Source organism: Podarcis gaigeae (genome assembly GCF_964106915.1).
Source record: "Podarcis gaigeae genome assembly, chromosome: 12".
NCBI classification, from domain to species: Eukaryota; Metazoa; Chordata; class Lepidosauria; order Squamata; family Lacertidae; genus Podarcis; species Podarcis gaigeae.
The window spans coordinates 11,540,738-11,556,878 of record NC_139688.1 but is presented as its reverse complement, the minus strand read 5'-3'; the positions used below and the strand labels follow the sequence as shown (position 1 = coordinate 11,556,878).

At 43.4% G+C, this 16,141-nt stretch overlaps 1 protein-coding gene across 4 annotated transcripts in view; it reads right to left on the bottom strand.

Moving 5' to 3' along the window:
- The window catches only part of GALNT11 (polypeptide N-acetylgalactosaminyltransferase 11), a 29,998-nt gene extending 20,768 nt beyond the window's left edge, over positions 1 to 9,230 (bottom strand). The window contains exons 1-2 of one of the 4 annotated variants that reach the window (XM_083704916.1): positions 8,931 to 9,199; positions 5,715 to 5,791 (exon numbers count right to left, since the gene is read on the bottom strand). The gene's annotated coding sequence lies outside the window, so the exon portion shown is untranslated. Of the gene's footprint in view, positions 1 to 2,692; positions 2,985 to 5,714; positions 5,792 to 8,464 lie in introns of those variants that run through there. The other 3 variants (XM_083704914.1, XM_083704915.1, XM_083704917.1) reach the window with 3 other exon arrangements.
- Between the last annotated feature and the right edge of the window lie 6,911 nt (positions 9,231 to 16,141).

The window sequence follows — 16,141 nt, the reverse complement described above, 5'->3', positions numbered from 1 at the left end:
AATCATACATCAATTTATCAGTATGCCAAGTTACCATAAAATTAAGGAACAGCAATGGATACAGAAATTTTAAGTGAAGCATTAACAGTATTTTTACATAAATGATCATTGCAAATATTCTACAAAGAAAGCACCACATAATAAGGTTACATTCTCAAATGCCTTGTGGGCATCTCAATAAAATGTCTCTATCTTGGATAAACTTCTGGCTTCCTTTTTGTAAATCAAGCATCACTCTCAAAAACTAATACTCCCTCCCGTCTCCTTTAAAAATCCTACTGCCCTTGACTTAACAAACATTTTGTGTTGTATCTGCTTCGGCACTAACAGTGGTTAATGATAACTAAATTCCTTCTCAGGAATTCCTTCTCAGTCAGTGAGTCCTTCCTTTTTTAAAACTAACAAGCTACTTGCAAATTCAACTGTTAGAAACAGACTGATCTTCACCTCCAATCCTGGCCCTCAGCATTTGGAGCAAAGAGTGTGAGACGCAAAGAAAGAATGGCACAAATACCATGTTAAGCAAGTAAAGTTACACTGGAAATGTCAGGTTGAGACACATTAACAGCAAATGTAATCTGAATTTTAAACATTTACAGCCTAACTGCTTTAAATATTTGCAGCACAACCACTAATTTTTAACAGGGACCATGTTTTGAACTGAGCAAAGGCTGAAAAGTCAGCAACTTTAGCTCTATTTCAACTCATCCTACAGGAGAAAAGATATGGGTTCTCAAGCTTTGTTCTCTTAAACACACAGAAAGTCTGGTTCTTCACTTGAGTGCTACACCACTTCACTCTTGTTTACCCATGTCAGAAAGAACTACTGCAACACCATGTCAATGCAACAAGGGATTGCTGCAGGTGAGGTGGGAAGACCCTGGATCATAATAATAATAATAATAATAATAATAATAATAATAATAATAATAATTTATTATTTATACCCCACCCATCTGGCTGGGCCTCCCCAGCCACTCTGGGCGACTTCCATAAAAACCAAAAATACAGTAAAATATCACACATTAAAAACTTCCCTGAACAGGGCTGCCTTAAGATGTCTTCTGAATGTCAGGTAGTTGTTTATCACTTTGACATCTGCTGGAAGGGCGTTCCACAGGGTGGGCGCCACTACCGAGAAGGCCCTCTGCCTGGTTCCCTGTAGCTTTGCTTCTCGCAATGAGGGAACCGCCAGAAGGCCCTCGGCGCTGGACCTCAGCGTCCGGGCAGAATGATGGGGGTGGCGACGCTCCTTCAGGTATACTGGACCGAGGCCGTAGCCTCCGGATACCAAGCTCCGGGTCACCAGTCTCTGTTATTAACTTATTGTGTAGTTGCAACTGCAGAAAATATTCCTGAGTTTGAGGTGCAAGTGTTGTGGATTGCAGAGGGAGAAAAACAGAGCCAGGTGTATGTAATTCCTTGTGTAACTGAAGGGGAGGGGAAAGTAATTACATTACTTAATTGTGTATTGTAATTAAGCACAAACATGATGGCCTCTCAGTAGAATTCTCAAACAAGGAACAGTATATTTCCTATGAGAATGTCATAACCAGTTCAGAAATATGTTCAGTTCCTGCCCCTTCCTACTTAATTTTGAAATTTATTCTTAATTTTGCTTATAGGCCATGCTGCAAAAAGCAGTGGCAATGATGCGTCAGCCTCCCACAAATTTTAATTTGCCCACAAACCTGCACTGGCATATATACATATACATGCTGCAATATTGCAAATAATATATGCTATGACCTCTGAATTTAGGTCCTCTGAACAGAAGAGAGCTAAGGCTGCAATCCTATACCCATCAACTTAGGACTCAGCCCCTTTAAACTAAATTCAATGAACAGACATGCACAGGAGTACACACTATGTTTCCAGTATTAGCTGCAGGTCACTAACAGTAAGACACTTTGTCCTCACCAGTACTGTAGTACAAGAAGGGACTGCAAGGTCAATTTCCTAGATACAAGTAATCCAGTGTACCTATAAAAATTAAGTCGTCTTCACAGAGTTTCTTCAAACTGTATCCATAGCACTTGGTTAAATGAGCTGTAAAGGAACGCTGCAGATACACACATCTCAGCTGGACAGTTTTAAGATTCGCTTTCTGAATAATAAAGTGAAAAAACAAGTACTGACCTTTCTCTATTAAAGTGCACGCTAGCAGAGGACAATGTTATGTAGTAAAAGCATGTGCCCTGTAGTTACAGCATAATCTAGTTGGTGTTTTCATACCAATAATTATAATAAAAAGCACATCAGCCCTTTAATTAAAACCAGTCAATTCCCAAAAGGATTCAAATCCCCACTCAATCCACTGGGTGACCTTGGGACAGACTATCTTAGGACTGACCTACCTGACAAGGGTGTTGGCAAGGATAAAATGGAGAGAGAAAGAAGCATGTAAACCACCTTGAGTTCCTTGGAGTAATGGTGAAATATAAATATAATAAAAATGGTTTAAAGGGGGGGGGGCAATTTGTGTGCCACTCTGGAAAAATACAGCTACTCTTAAAATTTGATTGTATATATAATTCTACAAATTTCTCTGGTATGATCATGATACAGCGATGACATTCACAATGACATATCACAATCGACACAGGAGACAGTTATAAGCAAGCTAGTCAAAACATGAAGTCCAAGAAGTAATGCTGATATCTTCAAAACAGATGCATTTCTTTCAACCTGCCTATTTTATTTCAGCTTCAATGTTCCCTTTCCAAAGGTAGTATCCTTCTTGTTTGCCATATTACTCTAATTCTACTTGATGCTCTTTCTCCTGGGAGACACAGAGGTCCGGAATATCCCTTTCCTCCTTTATGTTGCTCAAGAAAAACAGATTCAAGAAAATAGTGTTTGCAGCATCCAAACCAAATTGCTCAGACCATCTCAGTTAAACAGTACTATTTAAAGAACAAAATAGCATCAGGCATCTCTACACAAGATACCACTTGTATGGCAGAAGACACAATAACAGAAGACACCTCTTACACAACAGTCTCTAAACTAAAAAGTCCCAAATGCTGTAGCCTTTCCTCATACAGGACTTGCTGCCCGATCATTGTGGCTGCCCTTTTCCAAACCGGTTCTCTTCAATACCCTTTTTAAAATGAGAAGATCAGAACTATACTCCAATTGTAGTCATTCCCACAGGAAGTAGTGATGGTCCCCAGCCTGGATGGTCTTAAAAAGGATTAGAAAAATTCATGGAGGATAAGCCTATCAGTGCTCTGCCATCATGGCTGTGTTCTGCCATCATGGTGGTATGCTTCTGATTACCAGATGCTGGAAACTGCGGAACAGAGGAGTGCTCTTATGCTAATATCCTGCTTGCAAGTTTCCAACAGGCATCTGGATAGCCACTGACAGAACAGGATGCTGGACTAGATGAGCCTTTTGTCTGATCCAGCATGCTCTTCTTCCGTTCTTATGAAGATCAAGCAAGTCTACCATCACATTCTTAAAGGGGTCTAATAATAATAATAATAATAATAATTTATTTATACCCCGTCCATCTGGCTGAGTTTCCCCAGCCACTCTTGGCGGCTCCAAATCGAATATTAAAAACACAATACCACATTAAACATTAAAAGTTTCCCTAAGCAGGGCTGTCTTCAGATGTCTTTTAAAAGTAGGATAGTTGCTTATTTCCTTGACATCTGATGGAAGGGCGTTCCACAGGGCAGGCACCACTACCAAGTGAAGACTGAAATGCTTAGGAATCCAAGTCCCATGTCCAGCACTGACTTCCACACTTGTATGGTACAAATAGATTTATACCATGTTGCATGCCATGCTTTATTTGCCTTATACAACTCAAGTAAAAAATATTACCAACGTGAAATACAAATTTCACAACCCATAATTAATTCCCTGAGTGCAAAAATTGAGTTTGGCATCAGAATGTTGCCATGTTTTCTTTTTTAGCTGAAAGATACTGCCAATTCTGACTATGGTGAAATGACTATATTCCATTCTAAACATCATTGCTTCCACAAAGTTTTAACTACTTCTAGCTTTTCTAAAACTTTCACTGATTTTGCAGACATGAGGATTCTGTCAACATTTCCCCCCAAACATGAGACAAACGGAAAGGCGGTTCATTATTAAACCTGATTAATAAAAATCTGAACAGTTCTATATTCCAAAGAGCCATAATATGCTATAGTCTGGTTACAAAGTAATTGCAAGCTCCCAAATAGTTGAAAGCTGTAGGTACCTAGATTGGGGCAAATAGCCTCGGTTTACATAAGCACTTTGATTAGCCTTAAAAGAATAACAGCTTAAGGTTTGTAGAAAACAAAGGTGCTCATGGCTTAAATGGTGATAACAAGGATGTCTGTTATCCTACCCAAAATATAAAACTTAAATCTAAACACTTTTATGCAACCCATGCATGCTTTTAGGAAATGTAACATTCTCAAGAGAGTTAGGAAGAAACAGAAAATTTAAGCTGTCTATAGTCATGTGAAGGGACGCAGGTGGCGCTGTGGGTTAAAGCCTCAGCACCTAGGTCTTGCCGATCGAAAGGTCGGCGGTTCAAATCCCTGCAGCGGGGTGCGCTCCCGCTGCTCGGTCCCAGCGCCTGCCAACCTAGCAGTTCGAAAGCACCTCCGGGTGCAAGCAGATAAATAGGGACCGCTTACCAGCGGGAAGGTAAACGGCGTTTCCGTGTGCGGCTCTGGCTCGCCAGAGCAGCGATGTCACGCTGGCCACGTGACCCGGAAGTGTCTCCGGACAGCGCTGGCCCCTGGCCTCTTGAGTGAGATGGGCGCACAACCCCAGAGTCTGTCAAGACTGGCCCGTACGGGCAGGGGTACCTTTACCTTTACCTTTTATAGTCATGTGAAACAGATATTCAGGCAACCTTTATAATATATTAAGATAGCCTACTATAGCTACTGCTAAAATTTTCTAAGTATCTATAGTATTTTTTCCACAACAATAGCTAAGAATACTTGGCTACCATCACAGATCAGACTGAATAAGCTACTAAAAGTTTTATGACCAAGCTGCTGGATTGAAATATAATAGATTGGTTAAATGTCGCCTAACAGGATCACATGTCTCAATGCGAGGCAGATAGACCTTTTTCTTGGCACACATAAAAGATTTCACGGTTGATAGACCAGGCCAAGAGGACCATGAACTGATCAAGGTGAGGGAAAGTGGAACCACTTCCAAGAGGTGCATCAAGACAGGTTTGTCTCTTAAAACACCACTAAAACCATTCACAGCAGAAGAAACGCCTAGCCAGAACCAAAAGCTGAAGTGAAAGCTTCTAAACCCTTCCAAGCAGAGTTACCAACTGGGAGATACAGAGGGGTACAGGTGCACTGGGCCCCATGCCAGCAGAGCTCATAGAATTTTAGCTTTCTTTGTATTAAAAAAAGGGGGGGCAGCAGTAAATCAGATATATCAAAAGAAAGTTAGAAAACAAAACACAAAAACAATGTTAAACAAAATAGGTTTTCCTCCACAAAGTGGAGGGAGTGTGTGCGAGCTTATTCCAGCCCTCAATATTTTATTCAAGTTGGTGCCCCTGATTTACAGGTTTTGAACTCAACAAAAGAACTGACTAGGCATGATACTACTACTGAGAAAGGCAGGTCATGTTCATTTTCCATCTAGCACCATAGAAGAGGAATCTGAGCAATACTCCAATCTAGCTGAAACGCATCAATAGAGTTGTGAAATATAGACTAGCTTACTGTGGCATCATCCTCACTGAGTGAAAGACAGGAAAACAAAGGCTTTCTGCTTCTTCCGCATTCTAAAAGCTGAAAAACTGGAACGGTCATTAAAAATGCAATCAATAAATAAAGTTCTAAGATTGTTACCTAAGGTGAACTATCAATCTTAGCTTAAATCTATGCATATACCAGTCTTTAAATAACTTAAGAACTGCACTCTTTTTTTTACCCCTCTCAGATCGGAATTGTTTCAGCAACAGCATCTTTGGAGAGAATGCACTTCCCAATTCTATAACTTTGGTAAGCTGATGGAAATGAAGAAACTGTAGAGGCAATACTATCGCTTCCTTCACTTTTTTTAATTCTCCTTTTTTAAAAAAGAAATGGTTGCATACCACTTTTGTCTTGCTAAAATTGTTTCATCTTAAGTCTCTTTAAAACTGTACTATTGGTTTCCAACATCCAATTGAAATAACAAATGGGTTATTGAGGAAGGCAGAAGCCTAAACATTATTCAAAGCAGCTGTAAACTACTCTATTTGTTTATTCAGTTATTTATTTGTGCATCTACTGTAACTATACCCATGCACACACATTAAAAAAAGACTGGCAATCACATCCACCGCTAAACCCAATATGTTTTGACTATACACAATTTTGGCTTTAGGCACAATCTCTAGAACGTAGCCCCCACATAAGTTTTCCTACGTCAGTTCTGTAATTTTCCCTATATTATCCCCTGCTTCAATAACTAGTACTTAATCAACATGGTACTAAACCCATCTCTGCCAGAAGATTAGACTTTGTAGGGTTTAGCTGGATTACTGCAGCAATCAGAGGCTGAAGAATGGTTCTCCTTTCCATATCCTACTTTATCCTTCTATACACTCTCCACAACAATTGTTCAGTCATGAACAATACTTCAGTTATGAGAATACCACCCAAAAATAATAAAAGGGCACTACCTATGCAACACATCACTAGTAGTGACAGTGAAGATAAAAATAATAATACATTGTTCTCACCTACATGCACGCTGGGGCTGTAAAATCCACATTTTACAAATGTTTGCAATACAATAACAGGATGCAATTGCAACATACTAAGGAAACAAATGAAAGTTTTTTTTCTGATTCACTGTTGATATCCTAATCATCTGCCAATTCTCAACACTGTAACTGTGATAAATAATAGTAAGGATTGTTGTTGCTTAACCTAGTCAACATAGTAGTAATTAAATTCCTGAGCAAAGTAAAGCAACTCCCTGTCCCGCACTAACTTGTGCCAAGGAAAACGCACGGATTATTGAAGCACAGAAATCCAGGTCATGTGATATGTTAAGAATGGAGCTATTCTGTCTCCTACCTCACACTGTTGCTATTTTCCAGCCAACAAGGTTCAGGAGTTAGGGCATTCCATAGCAGATACAGTATAACATGACACAATGGGAGTTTTTAAAACATTATTTCCAATGTTATTTAAGCTTGAACTTTCCACAATAGAAAGATGCCTAAGGTGACAATCCTATAGACATTTACCTGAGAGTACGTGTCACTTCTACTCCGTGCTATTTTTCTAGAAAAAGAGGTGCCAGAACTCACCATAAATGCCTCCCTTGTTCTCTTATAATAGCAATGGTGCCCTGCCACCTCAGAAGTGCTGGAACTGAATTCCGGTGAGTTCTGGCTGAAAAAAAGCCCTGCTTATACTTAAAAATTACTACCACATATCATTCCTATAGAAGCAGGGCTGAAATTCTAAACATCAAAATCTGTACAAATATGAAGAGAGCTTCCACCATGACATTCGCTTCTGCCTTACAATGGTAGGGAATCTATGATGTGGTCATCATAGTAGAATGCTATACATTTCGGTATACAGAAAATTCTGGTTCACAGCTGTTTCTCCTTTTCTACAACTCATGTTAGAAATGCCTGTTCCACTTTCTTCACTACATTATGATCAGCAAACAAATAAAATTCTAACGGTTGCTCAGTGGCAAGTCTGACTGAATTAATTGGGTCTTACTCCCGGAAAAAGTGTGTTTTGGACTGAGGCTTTCTCTCGGCTGCCGATTTATAGACTGCCACATTCTGACCCGGGCTGAAAGCATTCATTAGGTAGCACAAAAGAGCATCTCAAAGGAGCAAAACCATCTTGCTCATTAGTTGCAAGAACTTGTAAGCAGCTGGTAGCTGGTTTTATATATATATATATATATATATATATATATATATATATATATCTCTCACCCACAAATCTTTCAACTCCAGTTTCCCAACCTCCAATATCTTACAAAGGTGGGAGGGAAAGGAACACAACAACAACAACAACACAACAACCCCACACTTCTGCATACTGTACATACTGATCTTCCACCTCCCCGATCGCACAGTGCGTACAAAAGAGGGACCTACCTAATCTGCATGTGGAGATCTCGAAAAGGTACCTCCTGGCACTGCGGCAAACAGGAGAGGAAAAGGAAGGCAACAACTGGCCTGCGGAAACTGCTCCTATTTTCACTCACCTGATGCACTGTTGCCTCAGGTGCACGTCCCCATGACTGATTGATTGATTGATTGATTGACTGATTGATTGATTGATTGATTGATTGATTGACTGGTTGATTTGCCCTTTCCAAAACGGGAGGAAAGAACCGCTTCCCTCCCTCCTTCGTCTATCCCCACTTTCGGAATTTAGATTGTCAGGCTCCCGAGCCAGCGTCTGTCTCTCCCCGGGCCCTCCCTGCCAAGTTTCTCCTCGCTCACCGAGATTCAGCGCAATTCCTTGCACGTCTTACACACGCCTAGGTCCCGCCGGCGCTGACTGTAACCCAGGTTAGCCGGACACAAAACACAAGAGCGCGCGCACCCCAAACCGTCCTTCGTTTGCTAAGTTAGGTATGTTCCGTAAAAGAACGTTGGAGGATGCCGTTAACATTTAAACACTGACAACGCCGGGCGGGGAGAAGCAGGACGTTAATTCACGGGCTGACTGACTCTGCAGCGAGCGTGGCACGGAAGAGGAGACTCCGGAGGAGGAGGAGGAGGAGAGGGAGGAATGCTGCTGGCGGGGGGAGGAGAAAGGCGAGAGGGGCCGACGCGGTTCCCCCATTCAATCGGCGCCCCGGGAGCAGGCCTGGCGTCCGCACCAAAAGCACAGCCGGACGCTTCAGGGCGCTTTCCTGAGGCGGGGAGGAGGTCTCTGCTGCCGCAGCCGGTACCTCAGACTCACCCGCGTTGTGGCCACCGTGCGACGCGGCTGCTGGAGGGCGGCGGGGCTCAGGAGCGCGACTCGGCGGAACCGCCACCATCCTCTTCACCTGAGGGAGAGAGAGAGAGGCGCTGGCGGCAAAGGCTCTCTGAGGGGAGCGCGCGAGGGGGGTGGGCGGCAGCGGCGCGAGGCACCAACCGTCAGCGGGAAGGTGGGAGGGAGCCGGAGGAGCGGGGAAGCGGCTGGGGGGGGGGAAAACAAACCGCTCCTCCGCGAGCCGCCTCGCCGCGGCCGCTTAGTGGGCACGGTCGGCCACGTGACGTCCCGCTCGCTTGTTCGTAAGCGAGCGCGAGCGTGCGTGCGTGCAGTGCGCGTCGCCATGACACGAGAGGCAGGGCTGTTTGCTGCCTGCTTCCCCTCCCCCGCCGCGCTCTCCCTCGGGCAGCGGGACAGGCACGTTTTAAGGCAGGCAGGCGGAGATCTGGCCCAGTCCACGGATTTGGTTCCAATCCAAGGGTGCTTTTGAAAATGTGGCTGGTGCACCGCACGTGAAGTAATAACGCAAAAGAAACTCTCCCAGAGGTCTTGCATGAATTGGAAATAGAGAAAGAAAGAAATATCCACTCTTGTTTATTTTTCTGCATATTAAGGAGGTCAAGTACTCTTCTAATAGTTTATAATGCTGTTTTATATATCGTCTTTTTGGCTGTTTATGCCTCCGGCCCTGAGGTGAGAAATGTCTTTTCTCCTTGGGGGCCAGATTCTGACAGGGGCGGGCAGCAACTCTTTGTTTGTTTCTTTCTATGCCACCAACACAAAGAGAGAGAAAGTGGCTGTCAACAGCATAAAATCAACTTCAATTGCATCGGTAAAAATGACTTCAAAGGCTTGAGGAGACTATTGTGGTTGCTGGGTGTGGCATTCATCTTCCTTTGCAGCAACCCCTAATCTCCAGTTCTGTGCTCTCTTCCCTAGTGTGATAGATGTGGTTTCTTTCTTGTGGTGAGACTTCTGGTATCAGGTTGGTGGTGATGCCAATTTCCCACATGCACTGTGTCAGGACATCACGTGGCAGGAGAGAGTCTCAAAGAAAGATGTGCTCTCCCAGCGTATTCACACTCCTGTCTCAGAATGGCAGGATCCCCAAGGACATACTTTATAGAATGCTGGCTTCAGTCACCTGGCCCATTGGCAGACCAACTCTGCATTACAAAGATGTATGGAAATGTGACATGAAGGCTGGCAACATCCCCCAACCTGTGGGAATTCCTTGCAAGATGATCACAGCGCCTGGAGACAATTGGTCAGGTCATGTATCCACAGCAGTGACCAGAGGAGGAGCACAGAAAGAAGAAATGCCTGGGCATACTGTATCTGCACCAGAACCTTCATTTGCCCCAGCTGCAACAAAACATGTCTCTCTCTATAGCCACAGCAGGTGCTGTAACTCTCGAACTTCACCCCTGAAGGCACACTTTTCCACTGTCTCCCAAGACAGACACATCCCAACCATGTTGGTCTCATCTACAAAGACTATGGTCAATGTAAGTTTTTCACTCGTAAGCATGAAAAATAAAATTTAAGGGTCTGCGAACGGACTCAGCTATTGATCTACATCATGGAGGCAGAGTTTTAATCAACAAAAAGTACGCCTCCATTCTCACAACTTTAGAAAACACTCGCCTTAATTGTTGTGAATGTTTTTTGGGGGCGGATGCCTTTGTGGCATAGGTTATTTGAAAGACCATAATTATTTTTTCATAATATAATTAGTAAACCTAAGAAGCGAATCTGTTGTTGTGAAAAAAGTATGAAATGTCAAGCACTTTAAACATTTCATAAGATTCCACAGCAGAGAGGCTGTTCTCCATATGGCTTGATCTAGCTTGGCTTGACAGCACCCACATTAATTGGGTGCTGCAGGGACCCTAATCTTGTTCAGAAGGCAGTGCTTGCTCAAAGGAATGCATGCTTTTAATGCTCTTATGCTCAGGCAGCTTAGGAACACATGAAATTCAAGAAACTGTGTTAATTAATGGGAATAAAGAGCCACTCCCCCCCCCACTAATCTCTTACACTTAACCTCCTGCACAGTTTCTAGAGGGCAGAACATTTCAGTGTTTCCATCTGTTAACTGTTCAGCACCTCGAGGGCAATGTGTGTTAGAAAAGTTGCTAAGGCACAAACAGCCTCTAATATGCTCAGAGCCTTTTAGAAAGAAAGCAATAATATAAAGCATGTACAATTTGTCCTTAATAACCACAACATTCTTTCTGTTGGAATCCACCTTTTGCTTTGCTGGACTGTTTTCCTGGTACAAAAGCAAGAAAGGAGCATTTTTGAAGGAGTTGCGTCATGGGTACAGTATTCTTAATCCATCTTTCCTGGTTCAGAGGCTTGGGGCCTGGTATTGCATATCTGAGGACCATAGGAAGCTGCCACGTGCTGAGTTGGACCACTGGTCGGTCTATCTCAGTACCATCAATGCTGCCTAGCAGCAGCTCTCAAGGCTTTCAGATAGGGATATTTTCATCCTGGTTAGATATGACAGAGATTGGACCCAGGACCTTCTGCATGCAAGGCAGAATGTTGTCCCAATGAACTAAGAAAGGGTGAGTGGGACCATGTCCCCCCCAGTCCTTACCCTTGGTAGGGCCTGAAGTCCCACCTGTTTCTTCCTAACCCCATTCCCTATGCAGAATCAAGCATAAATAAGAATAAAATTCCTTCCAGTAACACCTTAAAGACCAACTAAGTCAGTTCTTGGTATGAGCTTTCGTGTGCATGCACACTTCTTCAGATACACTGAAGAAGTGTGCATGCACACGAAAGCTCATACCAAGAACTGACTTAGTTGGTCTTTAAGGTGTTACTGGAAGGAATTTTTTTTTGTTTTGACTATGGCAGACCAACACAGCTACCTATCTGTAACTAAGAATAAAATGATCTTGAACCATCTAGCATTGGCTTAACTCAGAAAGCTGAGATCTGTTCTGTCCAGATTTAGCCCTCTGGTGGATTTGTGTACATGTATTACTTTATTTTATGGCCTGCCTTTTAGTATTTTGACTCCCAGAGCAGCTTGCAAACAATCAAAGCGACTCAAAACTTTAACAACACACAATATAGATACCGTATTACAATTGACAACACCCAAAGGCTCAACAGAGGCAGGACTCTGCCCCCAATCCAGATGGTATCAAAAGTTTCAAAAAGTAAGCATGGCACCAAGAGGGCCTCCCTGGGAGGTGGATTCCAAAGGCAGGATGCCATTCAGTCAGTAGAGCATGAGACTCTTAATCTCAGGGTTGTGGGTTTGAGCCCCATGTTGGGTGAAAGATTCCCTCATTGTAGGGAGTTGGACTAGATGCCCCTTGTGGTCCCTTCCACCTCTACAATTCTATGTTTACAGAAAATGACTTCTCTCCAGTCTGCAGCTAGCTGGCTTCAGGAGACTGGGGAACCCAGAGAAGGGCCTTTGAAGATTTATTTGTTATTTTATTTTTTCACAAAATTTGTATACCGATTGATTGTAAAAAAAAACCTTCAAAGCAGTTTACAAAGATGGAATTTATGTACAGGAAGGAAGGCAGTCCTTAAGAGACTTGGATCCCAAGCCATGTAATGAAAGCGCAGGCAATTAAGGGAACTATATAAGGGCTGCCCGATTAAGAGGACTACATAAAGGCAGGATTTCTTTGCCATCATTGCTTCCTAAGTGAACTGCCCTGCAGAGCTGTTTTGGATGGTGCATGGACTTGCTGGATTCAGTCTGGAAATTGGAACAATGTGCCCCTCTAATAAATGCAACTAATTTGTGAGTTATTTTTAGGATAAACCTGCTTGCATCCATGCTGCCTTTGATGCCACAGTTGCAATGGATACAGTGAAGGTGTTCAGAGTGCCAGCTGCTCATGAGCTGTGAGGCCACTTTCAATTGGTGCAACCTGAAGATGTGGACAGGGTTCTTGCAGGAATGAGGTGGTCCCAATGTCCTCCTTGCCTCTCTTGGCTTGTGATGACAATTTTAGGGTAGCTTGACCAGTTTGGGCACTGGGCACCGCGCTGCAGGGGGTGCCACAGCAATGCTGTAGAATTTGAGAGGCCAAAGTTCGCCACTGCTTGTGAGAGTAAACAAAGACCAGCTAACATGACCAACAGTCAAGGATGATGAGTTGTAGTGCATCAACATACGAAGGGCCCCCCCATTGACTATCCCTGTGTCACAAAGTTGCAGTATTACTTTCCTGTTGTTATGAGGCTTCACACTTCAAAAATTTGCCACTGCTCCGCCAATCTCACATGCAATAAATACTCTTCTCTTCCATCTTTGGTAAGATGCCACCCCTGATATATCCACTAGGTGGACCTCCAAAGCAACACAGCACAGAAGGAGGCTGATCATGAGCTAAGAGAAAGTTCTGTGCTGATAGCTCTTATTGTCCCATTAATGCCTGGAGTTCCTCTGCAACTACATAATCACAGCTTTAAAAATGATTCTGGAAACTTTGTGGTTTCCTCCGAAGGTTGCATTTTGGTATGTGTGTTTTTTTCCATACTGTCTGCAGCACTCCAGCTTTATTCAGGGCCGTAGCTAGGGGGTGGTGAGGGGCCCCCCCACCAGGGATGCAGGGGGGGGCAAAATTGGCTACAAAATATGTCCATAAATATGTCTATTAAAATATTGATTATTGCCTTATAAGAAAAGGTTTTAAATACTACTGCTCTGGTGAAGAAGGCCCAGCAGAGAATTTATTTCCTCAGACTTTTAAAGAAGAACAATCTGAGTGAGAGACTGCTGGTGTCCTTCTACCGAGGCTCCATAGAGAGCATTCTCACATACTGTATTTGTGCCTGGTTCTCCAGCTGTACAGCTAGGAAGAGGAAGGTGCTCCAGAAGGTCATAACCACAGCCCAAAGGATTATTGGTCATCCCCTCCCATCTTTGGAAGAACTGTACGGTTCCCGCTGTCTTAGGAAAGCAAACAATATCCTGCAGGATGCATCTCACCCGGGACACAGTCTGTTTGTACTACTGCCTTCTGGCAGGAGATACAGAAACATCAAGTCAAGGACAAATAGACTGAAAAATAGTTTCTATCCAAGAGCTGTGGCCTTCTTAAATGCAGTAACTCGATAGTGTGACCTGGGAGTTTGATGGGTGTGGGTGTGGGTGTGGCTGGAATGTGGTTTGTTTGGTTGTTGTTGTTGTGTTGCTTTTGTTGTTTTTAAGGGATGGCATCCAATTTCGTTGCACTTGTGCAATGTTGCACTTGTGTAATGACAATAAAGAATCTATCTATCTATCTATCTAAAAGGTTTTAAATAGAGGGTGAATTGAATGGGGGGGGGTTGGAGGAGAGGCGGAAAGAAGAGCTAATTTGTCCGTGGCAAGGGGGTGTAATCTGGACAGTTTTGCCAGGGGCACAATATCAGCAAGCGACGGCTCTGGTCTTACTAGGTGCATGTTAAGTGAGATCCACTCAAGCTGAAGTACTAATGGGTTTCTCTTCCACAGAGCAGCTCTGATGTAGCCTGAGTGAAACAGGATGAATCATCCTTTTTCCCTTCACCATTGCAAAGTACCCAAAATAACACTTTAAAATTTCTGCGACCCATTTCTTATGGGTCAAACCATAAAAGCAATTGCCTGTCTGCTGTTCAGCTCCTGAGATGAGCTGAAAGCAGTGGCAGCTGGTACCTTTTGGCACCGGTAGAGTGGGGGACTGGGACCCTGGCAGCAGGTGGAGCCGAAACCAATGACAAGCTGGAGCCAACTAATTCTACTTTTGTTGCCGCTCTCCTCCTTGGTGAGTTCTACAAGGAAAATGCTGGGATGAAGGAGGAGGAAGCTGGCATTCAATGCTGCCACCCTTGGGCTAAGAGTAAGTAAGAAAGAAAGCAGGCTGGTTGGTGGGGTGGTATCCCATTTGCCCTAAAGGACCAGTCCCACTGAGGGGGAATCATGCAAAAACGGTGTGCCTTGAATCCTCTGCACACATGACTCATGCAAACTTCTTTCTTCTCTTCTTCTTTGGCAATCACACATAGCCGAGTAAGTGTGTCTTCCATGAACACGGTCTTAACAGTGAGTCCGTAAGTGACTATGGAGGCCAATTCTGGATCCACACATCCTTCCACAGTGGGGACATATGTTTCTGGGTAGGAGTTGATCACGGTGAGGGTTTGCCAAACGTGTCTTCCTCTTGGCTCGTTTCTCCTTTTTGCCCTGAGTTCAGGCTTCGTCAAAGTCCACAACACCTTTGGTAAAGGCTGTTCTCCAATTGGAGCACTCAGAGGCCAGTGTTTCCCAGTTATCAGTACAGTGGTACCTCGGGTTAAGAACTTAATTCGTTCTGGAGGTTTGTTCTTAACGTGAAACTGTTCTTAACCTGAGGTACCACTTTAGCTAATGGGGCCTCCCGCTGCCGTCATGCGCTTTCTGTTCTCATCCTGAAACAAAGTTCTTAACCTGAGGTACTATTTCTGGGTTAGTGGGGTCTATAACCTGAAGCATCTGTAACCTGAAGCGTCTGTAAGTACCACTGTACTGAGGTACCACTGTACGTCTGAGGTACCACTTTACTTATGTTACATTTTTTTTTATTTGCCTTGAGAGTGTCTTTAAACCTATTTTGTTGTCCATCAGTATTTCACTTTCCATTCTTGAGTTGGGAATAGCGGAGTTGCTTTGGAAGACAATAATCAGGCATCCGAACAACATGACCAGTCCAACGAAGTTGATGTTGAAGAATCATTACTTTGACACTGTTGATCTTTGCTTCTTCTAGTACACTGACATTAGTTCACCTTTCCCAAGTGTTGTGTAAAAAAATTTGGAGACACCATTAATGGAATCTTTCAAGTATTTGGAGATGGCGTTTATAAGTGGTCCATGCTTCACAAGCATACAGTAAGGTTGGTAGTACAATAGCTTTGTAAACAAGCATTTTGGTTTCCCTGCAAATGTCCCAGTCCTCAAACACTCTGCACTTCAATCAGGAGAAAGTTGCACTCACAGAGTTCAGATGATGCTGGATTTTGGCATCAATGTTGGCTCTTGTTGTGGCCCAGGTAGGAAAAGTGATTGACACTTCCCAACTTTACACCATTTAGTTGGATTTGTGGTGCTGCAGAGGGGTTGTTTTGTGCTTGTTGGTGCAGCAAACATCCCCAGGCATGCACCAAACTCTGCTTTCTAAAACTCCACATTCAAGGTGTCTGCAGGGTAT